The following is a 21252-nucleotide window of genomic DNA, read 5'->3' as shown; positions in this document are numbered from 1 at the left end:
GATGGGAACACTAGCCTCATTGGTGTCAAGAAGAAAAGAACGGAGAATTCGGCTAACCAGTATCATTCTCTAGTGCAAGTTTCTTACGGATTATTCAACCCACCGATGCATATATTTTACATGTGAAATGAGTTGGTTTAAATGAGAACACAAATCAACCTGAACAAAATTGTCACCTGTGGAAAGTGATGTGAATACATAGGCTTTCATAAACTACCACAAACAAGCACTGGTGCGTTGGAAAGGGTTAGGAATGGAGTAACATTATTTTTGAGGAGAAATTGGTTAGTACATGGCACAAATGTATTAACAAAAAGGTTAACTACCCCTATAATATAATTAATATTCATAGTTGATTTCACTGTCTGCCAAACAGTGATCTAAACTGGAACTCATCTATTTACCAGAATCACTTTTACCAACCCCATTTTACAGATGAGAACATAGGTTGTAGAGAGGCTAAGGCAATAATGTAAAGCAATCCAGCAGGCATCTATTCAAATAGATATTCAAACCAGAGTCCATCATCAAAGATTTTCACCAGAGTGCTACCCTGGCTTGCATACCACCTCCACCAACACACAGGCTCTCAAAGTGTGGGGTGGAGGAAATCTTATGTGTACCCTTGAAGACACATTTAATAATTTGCATTAAATAATTTGGAATTCTGAATCCTGTGACAAGGATGCCCCATAGTTTCTTCTCTCAGGATAATCATTTAGAGAATATGGGCATTCAAGTTATTTGTCATCATCCCAATGTTCCTTTTATGAGAAATTTAGCTTAGGTGAGTATCTTCAGCTCTCCTAATGTTAGTACATATTTTATTCATTTTAAACTGGTAAATGTTTATATTAGAAATCTATCATCTCTACTTGAATGTAAGAACCATGAAGGAAGGGATTTTGCTGGTCTTCTTCCAAGTTATATCCCCAGCACCTAATATTGTACTTGATAAGAACTGAATAAATAATGAAATGAATAAATGACTAGATGCTGAGAATGCAGTGCTGTGTTATATAGACAATATCTATGACTTACCACAAAGAGTGAGCATTTCATTTCTAAAAAGTAAGCAATAACTATACTGGAACATACATGCTATGGCAGAGGAAACAGTTTTGAATGTGAAAATAGACCAGGGTATCCTGCAAATCACCATGTGAATATGAATCATTATTTTCATGTTATCACTGAAAATGAATATACATAATACCTATGCCCATTTAGCCCAGACAGTAAGTAGGAAAGTTTTCAACAAGCAGAAGGCGATGGTTTCACCTGAAGGAAATATTACCCTATATAAAAGCTGCATTCAGAGAGAATAAGCTGGTTGTCCTTACAAAAAGAAAGCAAATGAGAAGACGGCTACCACCTCCACTGCAAATAGGGCCTATGTGCATAACGGTGTGTTGTTACAAGTGTGACCCTGTACAAAAAATGGACAGCCGTGTGCTATTTGTGGGTATTGCAAAGAGGTGAAATACACATTTTCAAAAAATTGCAAAGAAATGACACATTTTTTTCTCCCCAAAGTTAGTAAAGTACTCATTATTGGAGAAATTTTTGACATTTACAATATCAACTATTGCTTAGTTATTGCTTTTTCTTTTTTTCAAGTATTGCCTAGATTGTTGTATCAAGAGAAAACAAACGATACCTTTGTTTCTGAACTATTGTTTCAGAAGCACTGCTCCTCTTTTTTTTAAAGGAGGGTGGATTCTTTGACAAGAAAGAAGTACTAATAAAATTGTCTTGCTACACACAGACCAAAGGACTAAATAAGAGTACTTTCATCTTTCCTATCTATGGTTATATTATTTATGAGTTGCTAAAACTCTTTCCATGTACAAGCTGTGCCCCTGGATTTTGTTAATAGCATGGATGCTGAAAGAATAAAATAATGCAGTAGGAAACCAAATAATATAATAAAAAATTGTCCTTCCAGGTTATTGCCTTACTTTATGTTATAAAACTGGTGCTGAATCTAAGACACTTCTACTTTGTCAATTTCAGACAAGGAAATTTTAAAACTTCTTATATTTTATTGAAAAATAAAATTTCATAAGTATTTATCATTTTCACTCATCATTTTACTGAAATTAATCACGTTGAATTTGCATATTATTTAGCAATCTAAACCTCACTCACAAAAAGCATTCGGATAGATAGGTAAACAGAGAGACAGATACACATCCATACATACATGCATACATACATACATACACATACATGTACTTATACATATATATATACATAATGCACCCAACACATTTCATTTTTCTTGACATGTCTAAAAATAATATGATTATAATATTATTATACTATTTGACCATATAATAATTTTGCTGTCACCCCTCATGCCAGGACATTGGTAGTTTTTATTATGATGTGATAATAAAGAGATTCTTGCCACTACACTTCCTATTTTTTTTCCTCCAATTTACTGCCATCTTGAAAAAAAAAAGAAAGAAAGAAAGAAAAATTAAACAGATGAACTACAATATGGATCCTGAATTCTAGGAGCATACCACTTCTTCTTGAACCCACTAAGTAGTTGGGTAAATTTGGGAAAGTCACACATTTTTCTTAAAACTTAAAAAAGTTTATTTCACAACTTTCTAGCATATTGTTATAGTTGAAATATACCATGCCAGTATAATGAGACTTTTTAATATATATGTAACTTGAATTTCCTTTCTTAATTTCTTTTCTTTTTTCTCCTAGTTAAGAAATGTTTGTTTGTTTGTTTTTGGTTTTTTTTTGTTATTTTTCTTTAAATTAAAGTTTATTGGGGCGACAACTGTTAGTAAAGTTACATAGATTTCAGGTATACAATTCTGTAATACATTACCTATATCTCACATTGTGTGTTCACCACCCAGAGTCAGTTCTCTTTCCATCACCATATATTAGACCCCGTTTACCCTCTTCTAGATCTCCGTTCCCTCTTCCCCCTTACCCTCTGTTATCCCCTAAACTATTGTCTATGTCTATGAGTTTTTGTTCTTTTAGTTGTTTGTCTTGTCTCTTGTTTTCAGTTTTATATACCACATATCAGTGAAATCATATGGTTGTCTGCTTTTTCTGTCTGTCTTATTTTGCTTAGCATTATACTCTCAAGATCCATCCATGTGTTTTCACAAATGTTTCTATATCATCTTTTCTTACCGCTGAATAGTATTCCATTGTGTATATATACCACAACTTCTTTATCCATTCATCTATTGAAGGACATTTTGCTTGTTTCCATGTCTTGGCCACCATAAATAAAGCTGCAATGAACATTGGAGCACACATGTTTTTATGGATAAATGTTTTCAGATTTTTTGGGTAGAAACCCAGGAACGGGATTGCTGGGTCATGTGATAATTCCATTCATAATTTTTTGAGGAACCTCCACACTGCCTTCCATAGTGGTTGCACCAATCTGCATTCCCACCAACAGTGTATGAGGGTTCCATTTCCTCCACAGCCTCTCCAACACTTGTTACTATTTATCTTGTTAATGATAACCATTCTGACTGGGGTGAGGTGATATCTCATTATCATTTGCATTTCTCTGATGATTAGTGATGTTAAGCATTTTTTCATATGTTTATTTGACATCTGTATGTTCTCTTTGGAGAAATTATCTTCAGATCCTCTGCCCATTTTTCAATTGGGTTGTTTGTTTTTTTGTTGTTGTTGAGTTGTTTGAATTCCTTGTGTATTTTGGATATTAGCCCCTTATCGTAGGTGCTGTTTGCAAAAATCTTCTCCCATTTAGTTGGTTTCCTCTTTACTTTGTAGATGGTTTCTTTTTCTGTGCAGATGCTTTTAAGTTTGATATAGTCCCATTCATTTATTTGAGGTTTTACTTCACTTGCCTTTGGAGTCAAATTCATAAAATGTTCTTTGAACCCAAGATCCATAAATTTAGTACCTATGTTTTCTTCTATGCAGTTTATTGTTTCAGGTCTTATGCTTAATTCTTTGATCCATTTTGAATTAATTTTGTTACATGGTGACAGATAGCAGTCCAGTTTCATTCTTTTGCATGTTTCTTTCCAGTTCTGCCAGCGCCATTTATTGAAGAGGCTGTCTTTTCTCCATTGTATGTTTTTTGCTTATTTGTCAACACTTATCTGCCCATACTTATGTGGGTTTATTTCTGTGTTCTCAATTCAAGAAATTATAGTAGGATATGCCCACACATGAGTTTCTTCTGGATTGTTCTGCTTGATACTTGGTAGAACTTGACCATGAATACTCAAGTTATTGGTCAGGTAAAGAGAGTTTTCTGTTTTGTTTTGTTTTGTTTTCATTTTTTGTTCCCCATTAATTATTTCTTCCCCCACTGACTTTCTCCCTTTCTTAAATTTATTCTTGTATTCCATTTAATTCTTTGTTTTTTTATGTTTCATTTGATACCTAATTTCTCCTTTTATTAATCTAATCTTTATCCATGTACATTATTTTATTCTATCATTTGTTGATTATTTTATTCTGTGTGTTATATTAAACAATAATTTTAGAATGTTTCTTATATGAAACTTGCTTTTAGGCATATATTTTCACGTATTTCTGTGAAGATACTATTTGAAATTAACTTTAAAATATTTTATGTTTCCTTTGTTAGGTATTAACTCTGTTACCTCAAGGGATGTTGTTTCTCTTTTTTTAGGGAATTTCTCTCATGGTCTTGGTTTTCCTAAAATATGTTATCATTCTTATTTCTAATTCACTGGTATTTAGGATGTTTAATTTTATGTGTCAACTTGACTGGCCCAGGGATGCCCAGATTAAACATTTCTGGGTGTGTCTGTGAAGGTGCTTCTGGATCACATTCGCATTTGAATCCAAAGAGATTCAATAAAATAGATTTTGTGTAATCCAATGTGAGTGAGAGACTGATGCCCTGAGGGCCCAAATAAATCAAAAGGCAGAGGGAGGAGGAATTTTCCTCTTTTATCCGACTCTCTGATTGAGCTGAGACATCCCTTGTCATCTTGTCCTGCCCTGGGAGTAGGATTTACACTGCTGGCTCCTCTGGTTCTCAGGCCTTCAGACTCAAGAGTGAATTATACGACCACCTTTCCTGATCTACAGTTTGTAGATGGCAGATCCATAATTGAATGAGCCAATTCCTCATTTAAACACACACACACACACACACACACACACACACACACACACACACTATCGTATTTTGTCCTGTATAATGCGCTCCCATATATAATGTGCACCCAAGTTTTCAGCCCAAAATTTCAGGGAAAAATACTTTTAATTTTTCAATTCAAATTTTTATTTATTTACATTTAGGTACTTGTTTATTGCATTATAAAGGAATTTTAGCATTTATTTTTTTAACATTATGGTACAAGAAATTTTCTTTAACAAATAATTAGAAAACACAAGAACAGATACAAGGTACAAGAAATTTTATGTACTGGTAACAAATTTGCGATATTTATACTTTGCAGAAGGCCAAAAACTCTTCATCTTCATCGTTGCAAGTTCGTCATTAATTTCACCAAAACCCATTACTGTATTCCAGGGTATTATTTTGCATATGGATATTGTTATTGATTTCTACTGATTTCTTAACTCATATGCATAAAATAATTAAAAACATTTATATAGATACAGAATTAGTGCTACCCATGTATAATGTGCATCCTCATTTTTCCTTCACAAATTTGGGCAAAAAAGGATGCATTATACACAGCAAAATATGGTATATATGTACATTGACATATACACACATATCCTATTACTTCTGCTTCTCTGGAAAACACTAATAATATGGTATTGATAACTGAAATGTATTTCTTTTGTTTGATAGTTTTAACTGCTGACTTTCTTGGAGTGACCTTAGATTCTGATTAGAAGAGTCTGGTACCAGAAGAAGTGCAGGGGTTTGAGGCGAAGAAGAGAATTATGGAAACAAACTTTTTCTGGAGTGCAGTTGCATATACCTTTGTGTGTGTGTGTGTGTGGGGGGGCATGGGGGTGTTTCTTTTGTTTTTGTTTTTGTTTTTCCTCAGTCCCTTTGGGTGATCCTAGGTTATTTTGTGTAACTCAATTCCTAGCATCCACTAGGAATCTCCTGTATCAAGAATCCAAATTTTATTTGGAAACCACTTTGCTTGACTTTCTATTGCTAATTTGGCACAACATTGCTTCCTGCCATGCTTTGAATAGCATTTCATAGAACTCCCATTCCTGTATGCTTCCAAGTCAGAGCTGGCCAATGAGAAGAACTTGGTAATCACTGAAAAGGCAGCTGGAATGACAGAGGTTCCGTTATTCTCCAGAGGTGGTGGCAGCCAGACACATGCTAGAGACGACAGTCACAGAAGCACCCCAGTAAGCTCTTGAGACTCTCATATTATGTGGCATACTAAGATCTGGGAGCTGCTCAGAGATTCTTGAGAATCACCACAAGTTCCAGGCCAGCTCTTTAAGAACTATTCACTGTGATGATGCAAGTGGAGATACTCAGTATCAACTTTTGACTTTTAGGAGCAGCTTCTGCGACCTTCATGCCCCCAGCTCTTCCACAAGTCATGGAAGCCCCGTCTTCTATTTTAAATCCTTTATAAACACAGTATGCAGAGTGGGTTTGGATTTCCTGACTGAATCCTGATAAATTCAACCACAGATTTAGCTTAAAGGCAATACTTGATTTTATTTTAGTTGCTGTAGAAATAGGAAAGTAAGATAGACTTTTAATTCTTAATTAACTACTGTACTGTTCATACCATTTCATTCCCTGTGCACACAAACCTGACCTTTCAATTATGTTGGTTATCTACTGGGACAATACGTATATATGTTGTTTTTGGTGTGTTTTTGTTGTTGTTGTTGATTTCTTTTTTCTTTTCTTCTTTGGTGCTTCTCTCTTTCACCAACATAAAATATCTGTTTCCTAATTACTTTGGAAATTTTGTTTAACACAATCCTAACACATCTTACATCATTTAGAAATCCCTGACTATTTTTCTCTTCTGTTGATAGTTCCTCCCAAGATTTGCAAAACAAACGTAGCCTGATCTATTATAATTTTTATACTTATTAGATTGTTTTGATGAGACATAAGAGGAAGGAGCAATAAATGCATGTGTTTAGTTAGCTATCCTGAAGCAGAAGCTGAGCATCTAGGAATAATCTTGCTTATCTCACACTGTTCAGAATATCAACAACATAACAGTAATTTAATCAAATAAGGTTAGTAATGCTCCATGCGATATAGTTTACTCTGAAAACTAAGGATGTACACTTTTATATTATAAATTATGACAGCCTTGTAATAAAAAAAAAACCTGAAAATTTTTATAATCCCTTGTGTTCCAAACTTATTTGACCACATTATTTACTAAAATGTCAGTTTGCAATATAGTACACTTAAAAACATGTATTTTTAAAGATTATTAAATAATTGTTTTGTTTTGTTTTTAAATGTAAAAAGGCTTCATTTAATGGTATTGAAAGATATTTCTGCATCAGTAATTTTAATAACATTAGGAAAGAACACTGGGGTAATACTTAATATTTATCTGATGTATATCCGTGTACATATAAGTAGCACCCAAATATGCTTTCACATAGTTTATATTTTCATTCTGCTGTTCTTGAAGAAACTCACATACTGATTATTAATGAGGGAAAAAACAAGTAAAGAAAGATAAAAATATCCTAAAAAAAAACAGTTATTAAAGCACATCACATCATTCACTGATTCTAATAATCATTCTTTACTGTTCTGATTGCTTTTAATTGCATCTTTATCTTTAACAATCCCAGGGCACCAGTGCAGTTAAATATTAACTAAATTATTTAGAACAACAGCTGCAGCAATTAATAAAGCACCAGAAGAGAACAACATGAAAATAGCAATAACAACTCCATATTTTTAAAACTTTGTATACTACCTTAACAGAGTGGTCATCTTCCAATGAGGTTAGTTATGCCATGTTTTAACATACATATATGTAAAATATGCTACGAATATGTGTATTGATGAGTTTCCTATTAATTGTACTCTGACATTCTATACCAAAACTTTCTATTTACTTACAACTAAGATTTGCCAAACAATAGATCTGTCCTATTTCTTTCTAAAAGCACCTTGTGAAGGTGCTGAAATTTGAGAACGAACTCATTTGTCCTTTACTTGAAGAAATTGTAATCTGTATATTCCTAGCCTATGAGCCTCCCAAAATAAGCAACAGTTATTGACTAAGGGTCATCTTTTATTTTGCGCTCTCTTTTTCTGCATCAGACAAATTCTTACCATCTCTTTCAGAATTCTATCAGATATGCCCTATATTCCTATTTGCTCTGTTACCTACTTTGAGGGCCCATTTTCCTCACCTGCATAAATATAACATCCTTCTGATAGTTCTTCCTGGAGGTCATCTCTCATTATTAATGAGAGCTCCATATGGCTAGGATTCTTGTTTCTCAAAAAAAAAAAAAAAAAAAAGGAAGAAGAAGAAGAAAATAAACAAAACCTTCATAAAATTATCATATGACCTAAAATATTTTTTGGTTTGTATTTGCTCTTATATGTTATGTTTCGAAGTTCTTTGCAAGGCTGATTAGATGTCGCATAGCATGCCATCTAACAAATATTTTTGAGTTTCTGCTATAGCTCAGGGAATGTTACAGGTGGTAGAAATCGAGCTGTATGCATGACAGAGAAAACAAGCGGTGAGGCACTGTGATGGTCTTTTGATGAGTCAATTTGGCGAGATGACAGTCTTCAGTCATCCAAACACTAATCTAGGTGTCTATGTGAATGTATTTTGTATGTATTCGTAAGGTTACATCATTATAAAGCTTAAGTAAGGGAGGTTATCCTAGATTATCTGAGTGGGCCTGATCCCATCACTTGGAAGTCCTGAACAGCAAAGCTGATGCTTCCCTGATTAAAACTCTGCCTGTCTTTCTCTGCCTGACATCTCTCACTTGGTATAATGTGCTCAAGGGCCATCCATATTGTTTCAAATGGCAGGATGTCCTCTGTCTCGTGGCTGAATAACATTGATACGTATAGATCAATATCATCTTTATCCATTCATCTATTTGTGGGCACTTAGGCTGTTTCCATATCTTGGTTATTGTGAATAAACGGTACTAATTATTGCTCCAATGGCAATCACATTACAATGTATAAATCTATCAAATTAACATGCTGTACACCTTAAATTTATATAATGTTATACATTAAACATATTTCAATAAAAAAATTAAAAGAAAGAGAAGAAGGAGGAGAAGGAGGAGGAGGAGACGAAGAAGGAGAGGAAGGAGAAAAAGAAGGAGAAAAAGAAGTCGTCTGCCTGTGGAGAGCAGCTTTAGCCCTGAAGACTTTCAGTTCCAGCCATCCTTTTGTAAAGTCCTGCCTTAGCAGTGGGAATTCAGACTTGACTAGCAGCCCCCAATCTCATCAGCCAATTATTTGCAACAAACCTCTCAGTATAAATATATATCTCCTATTGGTTCTGCTTCTCTGGTTTAAATCTCATTGATAGACACAGGAAGAAATCGTGAATAAACAAGTAATAAAAATGGGCAACACAGTATTTATGGTGGTGAGTGCTGTAATGAGTTGAAGCAGAGCAATTCAAAGTGATTGACTTTGTTTATTGCTCTTATTCCACTTGTATTTTAATGATGATGACTCTGAAATTACTACATCCTTAGTTTAGCTTTTGCTAACAAAGTTCCACATGGCATAGCCAGAATTTGAGCCTGATTTAACCAATATGAGAATCAGCTTATTCCTATGTCTAACTTGGTAGTTCTATCTCAACTCTGACATCTGCTACGAGTGCTATTTTTCCATGGCACTACGGTAACATAACCTATAACCATTGTGTGAAATAACTTACCATCAGGAACATATAAAAATGCAATTCAGAAAGCAGCTCTTCTGTAAAGCCTTTACAAACCCATCAACTAGAATCAGACAGCTTTCATGGAAATTCCCATGGCACCCTGCAGTCATCCTTATTTCAGCTTGAAATACGGTGTATTGAAATGGCATATTTATATGTAGTTCTCCTGATTACATATTTCTCCGGATATATATTTTCACTAGGGCAGCTATTTTGTTTTATTTGGCAAAATATCTATTCTAGTGCCTAGAATAATGCCCATAGTTGAATAAGGGGTCAATTAACATAAATTGCATAAAATTAATTAATTACTTTAAAATTCGGAAAGTTTCCCATTACCCAGCAATATGAGTACACCATTTAAAACAAGAAGAGAAAAAAAGGTGTCAGGTCCATTTGGACCAGTATATATCTCCAAGGACTTGAGACTCTATGCTCATGACATTCCTCCTTCCTCTCCCTACATTTAAACTGCTTTTCCTATGTGTCTTCTATATTAATGCCCAGGATTTTTAATGGAGTTTCCTTCAATATAAGTCTCATCATGTCTCATAAGAAATATTCAGTATCTAATATCCCAATGGCTGTAACCAAGGACCATGTAATTTTCATTTTTTTTTTACTATAACACTGTGACAGCAACTTTTATTTTCCAACAGTGGCCATACAAATCTATATTCTGAGCCAGATGATTTTTTTATAGGGTGACACTGACAGTCTTTAATAGAGAGGTGGAGTCCATGTTTAGTCCCCTTGAATCTCAGCGGACCTTTGTAACTATGGTAGCAAACAGAATGTAATTGAAGTGACAATGCATTACTTTGTGACTTCTGAGGCTAGACCACTGAAAGCAATGCTGCTTTTTTCTCTCTGTCACAATGGTTGTTCTTGGTACCTAGCCTTCAACTTGTGACAAAACCCTGGTCCTATGGAAAAGCCACATATAGGCTTCGTGATTGACAGACATGAAAGTGAATGAGCCTTTAGGTGCGAGCAGAATTCAGCCTTCAAGTCTTCCAGATGAGGCCACAGACCTCCAGATAAGTTGTACTCTGACATCCTGACCATAGCAATTGTGAGAGATAATAAATTAGCTGTTAGCTGTTTTTAGCCACTTAGTTTGGGTAATTTATTAAACAAACGGACGAAAACATAGTAAGAAACATATTTTGCATCATGACCCAACACCACACACACACACACACACACACACACACGCACACACACACAGAAAGCAAAACTCATGTCACAACACTTACTTTCACTACCATGTTTCCACAAAAAGAAGACCTAGTGGAACCATCAGCTCTAATGAGTCTTTTAGAGCAAAAATTAATATAAGACCTGGTCTTATTTTACTATAAGTTACTATATTATGTTATATTATATAGTAAATATAATATTTACTATAAGACCACGTCTTATATAATATAATACCCGGTTTTGTATAATATAATATAATATAATATAATATAATATAATATAATATAATATAATATAATACAAGACCGGGTCTTATATTAATTTTTGCTCCAAAAGATGCATTAGAGCTGAACTGATGGTCCAGCTAGATCTTATTTTGGGGGAAACACGGTATGTGCAATATTTTAATAGTGTTCTGTTATATTGTACATTACATTATTGTATATTTATTGCTTTTTAACTTATTGTTATCATTTTGGATACTTATTACATTGAACACATTGATTTCATAACACAATTTTGGGCTATAACTTACAAATTGAAAAAAAATAGAGTTTTAATTTAAAAAAGGGTAATTTTCCTTTAAATCAAGCGGTTTCACTAAGGTGGAAAAATGGAGACTATTAATTAATATATTTCCATACTTTTCTTATGAAAGAAAATGTGTTTACAGTAGGACCTTGATTGGAATATTCCCTCAGAAATATAAAAATAAACAGCTCTCAGTTTACGAACTCCTGGAGTTTAACGACAAGCTTGGGCAGATTGGCTTTGACCTTTGGATCATATACTTTGGCTTCAAATAAATTTACCTGAAGCTTTAAAAGAATTGCCTTCTCTAATTCATTTTTAAGTGCAAACTATGGTACAAAATAATGAATGGCTTATAAGGAGGTTTATAAGACTAAGACCTTTTGCACTCTTAAGATTGACTCTTGTTATTGGTCAGGGAAACCACGGCCAAAATATCACACAAAAAATCAGGTCTCAAAGAGTATTTTCAGCTTAGGGCCATTTATGGCTGTTTCTACCAAGTAGAAAAGAGAAAGCAATTGAATTTTTCATATAAGGTCTTATTACACTACTGAATAAAACGCCTTAAAATAACTGAAGAGCAATTTTAAAAAAAGAGAGAGAAAAAAAGAGAGACAGAAAAGTTTCTTCTGTTTGCAAACTATTTGAGACATTCGAAAAGTTGGAAAAATTATATTTAAGCCAAAAAGTCATGCAAGGTCTTCTTATCTCGTGTTAAAAGAAGATTTTATAGCTTTCTTCCTTTTCTTAAATCCTCAGTGTTTAGCAAAAGTGAAGGTCAGAGTCAATCAACATTAAATGTACTATCTGTTGGATGTTGCACAAATGGGAGAAATATTTGCAGTGCAAATGAATGACCAATAAACTCATTCCTGACCAGTACCCTGTTTTCATTTCAATATTTTCCTATAACTCTTGTAAAGTTCTAAATATTTTTTAATAAAGTCTTACCATCTAGATGACAATCATACACTTTTCAAGATATTTTTAGATGTGCTAATGAGGAAACATGAGATCAGTAAAACAGCAAGAATCATTAAAACTTAGATTTACATGGTAATAGCCATGGTGTTTGCTTAGGTTTTCCATCTCATTAGTTATATATATATATATATATATATATATATATATATATATATATATATATATATATATAATCCAAATGCTAATCAGTTTGCTTTGAGATAACCTGTGCTTTCCTCCTCCATACACATACACATACACTCATACTTCCCCCAGGCTAACGATAGAACAGCTGACATTCCAGGACTCGGGGTGACTACAAACATAGCTTGAAATAAGAACTTGATAATAGAACAACTTGAATTAACCACCTCAAAACAGTATTGACTCATTCTTATTACAAAGATTTAAACTAATAGATTGGGGCAGGGAGGTGATAGGGGCTAAAACTTCTGGGTATATGTTTTGGAAGAAAATGGAGAAAGAAATAGATTACGTAAGTAATAAATGCGCAAAACAGAAACTAGCCAACCTAGCTCAAGAAAAAGGGTACTCTTGAGTTTCATAAAGATATGGAATTGATGAAGGCAAGGACAGGAAGTGACAGGGTGAACTAAGAAAGTCTCAGTCATTGGACAGCCAGGCAGATAGAATATAATCATGCTCTGCCCGTTTATCACAGGAATTGTTTTTGTGCTTCTTTGGTTATTTTTGTTTGTTTTAATTAATTTGTTTTCCTGCTTTCTGTCCCTTTTTTCCCTGAAGACCAGATTCAGAGTAAACCGTGTTTAATCAGTTTTGGCTTCACATATTGCTTTGGATTTATTGCAATTCTCAAAACAGTATCTCTTGGTTCAAATATGGAGCTGAATAGAGGAGGGAGTTACACAGAGAGAAACTGACTTATTCATTATTCAATACCCAATTCAGTTCACTCATTTATGCTTCAGGGTGCCTCTGGGGGAGAGGGAATCATATATTACCAACGTAACTGCCCAGTCTACCTCATCAGCAACCCCCCAAAAAAAGTATCTAATACGGAAATAATATTTATGACTTGATTATGGACAAGTGGTAGGATGAGAGGATATTTTACATGTTCTAATCTCCTAAGACTCCCAGCAAGGAGGAAGGTGGTATTACCTTCATCTTTTACAGGCAAGGAAACTGAGGTTAAACAAGCTTAAATAACATATCAATGGTTTTACACTAACAGGTAATAGGGCCAAAATGTATTTTCATCTCTACATGGTAGCACATTTATAATTTTTTCTCATATTTTATGGTACAACCAAGAAAGACATGATTGGATTTGGTAAGAAATTATACTAAATAAATTTTAAGATACTTTTCCATTTGGGTTCTACTGATTCTCTGAACTCCTCTTGCATTAATGGCTTTTAATTTATTTTCTCAAATCAGATATCTATGAAAGGTTTAAACAGCTGTTTTCCATAGGATTTGTGAGACTCAGTCAATCTACACCTGTCTGCTTGTGCTTTCTGTGCTCTTAATATCTGACTTTTATATGCTCCCGACAATCATTTTATAACAGTGTTGTTGTTGACTCCTTGAGAAAGTTCATAGACTTCCCCAAGTCCATACACTGACTCTAGGGTCCTGGAATTTAACTCACAAACCTTGTTTGCAGAATGTTTTTGGATCTGTTTGGTCTTTCATTTTTTAGCCCCATTTCCTCATTGGCCCTTGACTGATGGCTGCTAAACATCTTCCCACGTGGATCCTGTTGCTCTTTCTGAACCATACCTGTCACCAGACCCTGAATAACTAGACCTTGGCACAAACAAATGCTTAATAAATATAAATTCACTTACAAAACATTCTAATATTATTATTTTTTTTTAATTTCAAAATATTTCTGTTAAAGGAAAACATTCACTATTTCATAAGCTGAGTAGGTACAGAAAAACTATGAGGTAATCTTTCTGTTCTTTAATCACTTGAAAGTGAAATATAGGGAGAGTGGGCCCCATAGTACTAGAGAAAATGGATGTCAACTGCTCTCGTGTCTGAAAAATGTCTCCATACCATTACTTACTGGCTTCATACAGAATTGTTCTTGGAGAGCAAAATCTGTTCTAGGATTCTAGGATTACGAGTTGGTCACAAACTAATTCTTACATAGAAATGGTTGTATAAATAAAGTGAAATTGAATGTTGTAAATATATGGGAGGAAAATGCAGAGAACATGGGAGTGAGATTATCACTCATCAAACAAACACTGTGGCCTGAAAGAATCTTGATTTGCCATCATCACAGAGTGGACAAGCATTTAAGAAATCATATAAGATAGAATTGAACAGTGGCATAAAGTAGTAGCAATTAAGTAAAAAATGCCATCTATATCTGGATTTAGAAGAGGGGTGACATCGTCTTTAGCTTGAATAAGAGCATTCATGGACAATTCTAGAAAATGGCTATAGATGGCAGAAAATTCTAGTCCTTTCGTTAATATGAATATAGACCATATATAAGAAAACTAAGAGATTTCTACATTGTATTAACACTTTACTCTGAGATTAGGAATATTCATACAGAAGACATTTCCTCTATTTGTCAGAGTGGTTTTGTTAGAGGTTTTACAGAAGAGTCAGATGTTGTAGGTTTATAATTTCTAAAAATTTTCACTATACAAACAGATTTATTTGTTTACTGCATATTTCTCTTGATATATATGAATACTTGCTCTTTGATTCCTAATATTACTTCTATAAATAACTTGAGTAAACAAATCTAGTATTTTATTTCTTTCAGCATTATCTATTTATCCTCTAATAATACAATGGTTGACTAATGCACTTCCTATTTCTCACACTTCTACCCAATATAAAAGTCAACATCAAACAATTTTAATTTTATATTCTTTTTACATTTTAACTTTTAGATATGCCTTTATTTTTACTTTATATCTTGGGTGACCGGATTTAGTAAATTCTTAAGAAATTACCAGTGTGAACAACTTTCCCTAAGTTCTTGAATATCAACTTTTTTGTTCTTTTATATATCCTATTTGTTCCCCTGAAAGTTTTATAGGTATTGCTCCACTCTCACATATTGTTTGGTATTGTAAACAAGTCTGAGGCTGGCCTAATTCTTTTCTGTCTTTAACTGTTTTGAAATTGGGGATATATCTACATGTGGTCCATTCTGGATCAATAGTTCCTCAAACTGTACCTTTTCAATGTATGTATTAAATTTTATGTATTTTCTAGTGTTTTCTTTTTCTTTGTTTTTTCTTGTGATATTTATTAAAACACTTGTTCTATTTCTTTTCGTTTTTGTTTTTTGTTGTTGTTTTTTTCCAGAAGTCTCATATGTATGACACCACCTCTGCTTGTCATATTTATTCTGTCTTGGGCTTGTTCCAGTCTCAACCTTATATTTCTTTTACGTTTATATTTTTTCTCCCAGATATTTCCTGAGCTTTGACAGCTCATGTTTCATCTCTTTATATTGACTTCATCTTTTCCTTGAGCTCTTTTATCTCCTCTTTGAGACTGTCCATTGTGTGAAGTTAATTTATTACGTGTTTCTTTGTTTGTTCATTGATTGCATGCCCAACTATTTGATCACAAATTTCATCTGTTCCACTGCAGTATTTTTCTTATGTATATTCTCCATCTACCATCATGGTTTTTCCTCCCTTTTGCTTATACGGAAACTATTAGATAATTTTTATTACTTATAGGTGAAGTTTTTCACCTATAAGTAATAAAAATTATCTAATAGTTTATTACTTATAGGTGAAGTTTTTCACCTATAAGTAATAAAAATTATCTAATAGTTTCCGTATAAGCTATAGGTGAAGTTCCGTATATTGTATAGGTGAAGTTTTTCACCTATACAAAAAGCATATGCTAACATATCTTATTTGCTAAGCATACCCATCCAGGCACAGGAACTACCTCTCTAAATAGTCTGGGCTTCTTCACAGTCTTCATTAAAATTTTATCAGTTGTTTTTTTTTCTGGGGTTTGTTGTACTTTTTAAAGCTTCTTGGATTTATTTATAGATATCTCTGCAGTGGATCCTTTCTATTTTAAATTATCATATTTAATTATACACTGCAGAAATAGTCCTAATTAAGCACAGATATAAAGCTATCTCTCCCATACGTAACCATTGCAGCCTTTTCTTCAGTAGGGAAAAACTGATCACAAATCAAAAGACCAATTATTTAGCCAAACAATGAGCATTTTACAGTAATTTTCCTAGTTCTTATTGTATTTGACTTTTAGTAACATTTGACACAGTTGATCCATCTTATTAGACTTTCTTCTCTTGGCTGTATTGACAATACACTCCTTGTATCCCTCTTACTTCATTGGTTACTCCTTGTCATTCTTCAAGTCTATGTAAGTGACCGGGTACTGGAATAAGAAGACTCTTCTACTTGTCTACTCCTAATATTGGACCACAGACATCAGTTCTAAGTCCTCTTCTCTTTTCTATCAATACTCTTCCTCCGTGACCTCATTTGGGCATCATGACATTAAAACCACCAATAAACTGAAGATCCAAATTGATATCTTCATCCTAGACTACTCTCTTCAGAACCACACATGTTTATGTAGCTCTTTATTCTATAACGTGCTTGCCTACCTGATAACATCACAAACATGAACAAGACTAAACTCATCTCCCTACTCCCAAACCAGATCTGTGCTTAGTATCCTCCATGTCAGATTATGAAGGTTCAATTATTTCAATAGCTCAGGCAACAAAACCCTGAATTATTCTTGACCCCTCTACTGGTTACACTCTATGTCCTGTGTACCAGGCAATCATGTTTTATCTTCTTTACAGTACATGTAGGTTTCCACCATGTCTCACCCTCTCTTACTGGTACCACCCTAGTCTGAGACAGTCTAGTCTTTTGCTACGATTAATAAAATGGCATCCTTGTATCTACCCAAACCTTTTTACAGTTTATTATCAACATGGAAAAAGTGACTCTTTAATAATTTGAGACCCATCATTTTATTCCTCTGCTAAATATTCTTCTTCCAAAGCTTGCTCTGTAATTTGAAAGGTCCATCACGAAATAAAAATATGAACCCCCCTACTGGGGCAGAGTAGCTAATCTCTCCTTACCAAAGATCCTTCATCCCAACTCATAGTATAAGGGCCTGGGTGACCTCCAGAGATTTCAAACTCTATCTGGACGTGCTATATGCCTAGATAGTGTGGGGGGTGGGGACAGGGCTAGAGCCCTCCACTAATTGTCTGCCACTCCAGGATAGAGACAGCTGCAGCCTTGCCCCACCCAGACATGCTGTAAAGTTTCTGTCTGACCCATCTTCCCTGCAATATGCCCAGGCCCCCATTGTGGGTATAGGAAGACAGCAGAACATGGGCTTCCCCTCACCAGGTCACTAGCCAAGATCACTAGCCAAGCAGAGGCCAGCATCAGTCTCCTGATGGCTGCAGGGCGGGGGAGGCTGACCAAGCCTTTGAGTGCCAGGGGCCAGGGAGCAACGAGCTGAAAACCCATCCTAGAGAGCGGGAGAGGAGACAGAAGTGGGGGATTGTGTGTAAGCTGAAGCTCTAAGTATCACCTCCCTGGAGCATCCTCATTGTCCAGGAGGACTTCAGCTACACAACACAAATTCAAAGATAAAATCATTAAACATTTCAAAATAGTAGCCACAGTACGCTCGTAGTAGCCTATGAGCCAGTGCAGAGCTCTTCTGAGCACGGAACTTTGTGTGACTACACTGGTCACGCACCCATGAAGCCTGCCCTTCATTCTTAAGATTTTACTCAGAGTAACAACAAAGTTTTTACAAGGCTAGACAGGCTATCTGCCCAACAGTCTGATACTACTCTCTTCTCGTTCCTCTCCAGGCATAGGAGACTCTGTGCTAGCCCTGGAACATGCCGAACACACTCACTCAGGGCCCACGCACTTATTCTCTCTGCCTGAAATATTCCTCCACTTTTTCCTTTTACCAGGGCTCATGGTTCTCCCCTCCATCAAGTACCTCTAATCTCACTTTCTCAATGAGGCATGCCCTACCTAGACCATTTATAATACAACCCTCTCTATCTAGTTCATGGAGAAATATATTTATATTATTTCTTTACTGTTGTCATAACAACAATCATCTTTTTACTATACTATATAATCAAATTCTTCATTTTTATTGACTATTGGCTATTGTCTGCTTCTAAAAAATAAGTTCCATGACAGCATAGATCATCTCCTTCTGTGGATGTGTTAGCCTGTGTTTTGTTTTGTTTTTATTTCACAGATGAAGTCCAGCCATCTACACTTGCGCCTGGCACAAAATGGTCATTGAGAACATACTTATTGAATTAATTAGGTGACATTATGATTTTCAAGTATATATATTTAATAAAATGATCACAGTGTACTGAATCAAAACATATAAAACTGTAGCTACTGAATGACCCATATGGTACAAACAGTGTTTGTATATGGACAGGAATAAATTTATACTTGTATACATGTGCTTGATTAGATGCATGTGCGTGTGTGTATATATATATATATGTATATATATATATATACATATATATATATATATATCTGAAAGAGAACATGTCTGATACATATTTTTATTACTCTCGATATTTAATTGATGGGTGACTAATTTTCACTTAATTTTTTTGCATTTTAATTGCCTATAATTTTAATTTATGACTAAAAATAAGCATTCAGTAATAAAATGTCATCACTTTCCAGATATGTTAATTTCTCCACTCTAATATTAATAGAATAAGAGATCTTAACTTGCACCTGTAACTTTCAGAAATTGCTAAGTCAGTACAAAAAATCTCAAATCAGTTCCTCCTCATAGTTAAGACATAGGTCTCCTTATTTTGCCCCAACACCCATAATGTGTCTGTCACATATTTTATCATGGACACAAGAAATTCACATAGCATAGCATTTTTGCCCTGTGTGGAGCTACTAATTCTCTATTCTCATTTACCAATAAAAATTTATATTTTAAAAATGATTGGTTGTTTTCCCAGTGACCATATATGACAAAATCAAGAATTGACACTACAGAAAAGATCTGCTGATTTTATAGTTATAAAATTTCTAAGGACTGAAGATATGGTCACAAGGAAACTCAGTGAATTAGAGAGTAATATCAAGGACAAATGGGGTACATGTACATAAAGAATAAAACTAGACACACACATATATGACTGGACATACCCACACATACATATACATATATATGTATGCGCATAGTGGAAAGTTTGCGAACTTAATTGTCGTTTGGTGTGTGTGTGTGTGTGTGTGTGTGTGTGTGTGTGTGTGTGTCTGTCTGTCTGTACGGGGATGCCAAAAACCTGTATACAAGTGGACACTTTGGTCAACATTGTTCAAACAGTAGTTCGCCATCATCAGAAGTATCTGGACACTGATGGTAACCATTTTGAGCACCTCTTGTAAGTGCAGAAGTCAAACGTGACTTTATTCATCTTTTGTTATTGGTATATATTGAGTATTACAATTTTAATACAGTTTTTTCCTTTCTTAAAATGTGTATACATTTTTTTTTTGGCACCCTCTGTATTTGATGGTACCCACAAGCATCATGTGAGGCTAAGCACCAGGTGTTCCTATTGGCTATCCCCAAGATTTTTTCAAGTAGAAAAGTCAAGTTTAGATGAATACCATAGGAAGCCTTGATGAGGGAACCAAGGCAGAGTCAATAAACATTTCCCTTAATGGTAGTAATTGGGAATTTGATCATTTGCTTATTTAGAGTTATATAATACTAAGGTCAAGTTTTGTTTTTGCTTTTGTTTTAGCTATCACCTGACAAGTGATTTTTCCTCTCTCTTTTCCTATCAACATGTATTATGCCATATTCATTTTAAAACACATTTTCATAAATTCTTGCTTACTTTACATGAAGAAAAACTACACCAATTTGATTCTTTTTCTTTTACTTTTTTCTTTTTTTTTTTTTTTTTTTTTTTGAGTAAATTACCTACCACTTTAATGTCAGAGGAAAACATAGCCCATAGTGCATTACATTGAATTTAACTTCAATCACATGGAAAAATATTCAGGGTAATTCTCATTTCAACTCAATTTTACCCTCATTCCTATTGGATTTAAATTTCATTTACTTAGTAAACCCTTCTGTTTTGTCTGAATTTGGAACACTATTAAGCATAGAGTAGTAGCATTTTTGAATAAAACTGAAAGGAATGAGATGTTTATTGAGGTCAAACAAAATTGGACAGATATTGTACATAAATCCAGCTCCTCTCAAGTTTGCAGTGCTGGATGTGCACAAATATTTATTTAGTTCAAATCCTAACTTCCTAGATTTTTATAATTTACTTAACCGCTCCTCATTCTGTGCTTCTACATCGCTTTGTTTGCAACTCTTTCAGAATACCACATTTGACTTGCTATATGAAGATGAAGAGGTCACCTTGGTGGGGTGTCTATGCGCCAATCACTGTGCTGCTTTCCTTATACGTGTGAGCGCCATTTTCTCAGTGAATTCCAGCAGCAACACTTTAGGGTTGATGCAAATCATCCCGAGGTAGTACTAAATCTCAGAAAAGTTAGGGAAGTTGATCTAATTCCTATAGCAGGGCTGACATTTAAACTAGGGCTATCCAAATCCAAAATTCAATTCATGGGTC

The sequence above is a fragment of the Rhinolophus sinicus genome, chromosome 14, assembly GCF_057876585.1.
Source record: "Rhinolophus sinicus isolate RSI-liver-muscle chromosome 14, RSI-T2T, whole genome shotgun sequence".
In the NCBI taxonomy this organism is placed as follows: domain Eukaryota; kingdom Metazoa; phylum Chordata; class Mammalia; order Chiroptera; family Rhinolophidae; genus Rhinolophus; species Rhinolophus sinicus.
This window is presented reverse-complemented; position numbering follows the sequence as displayed.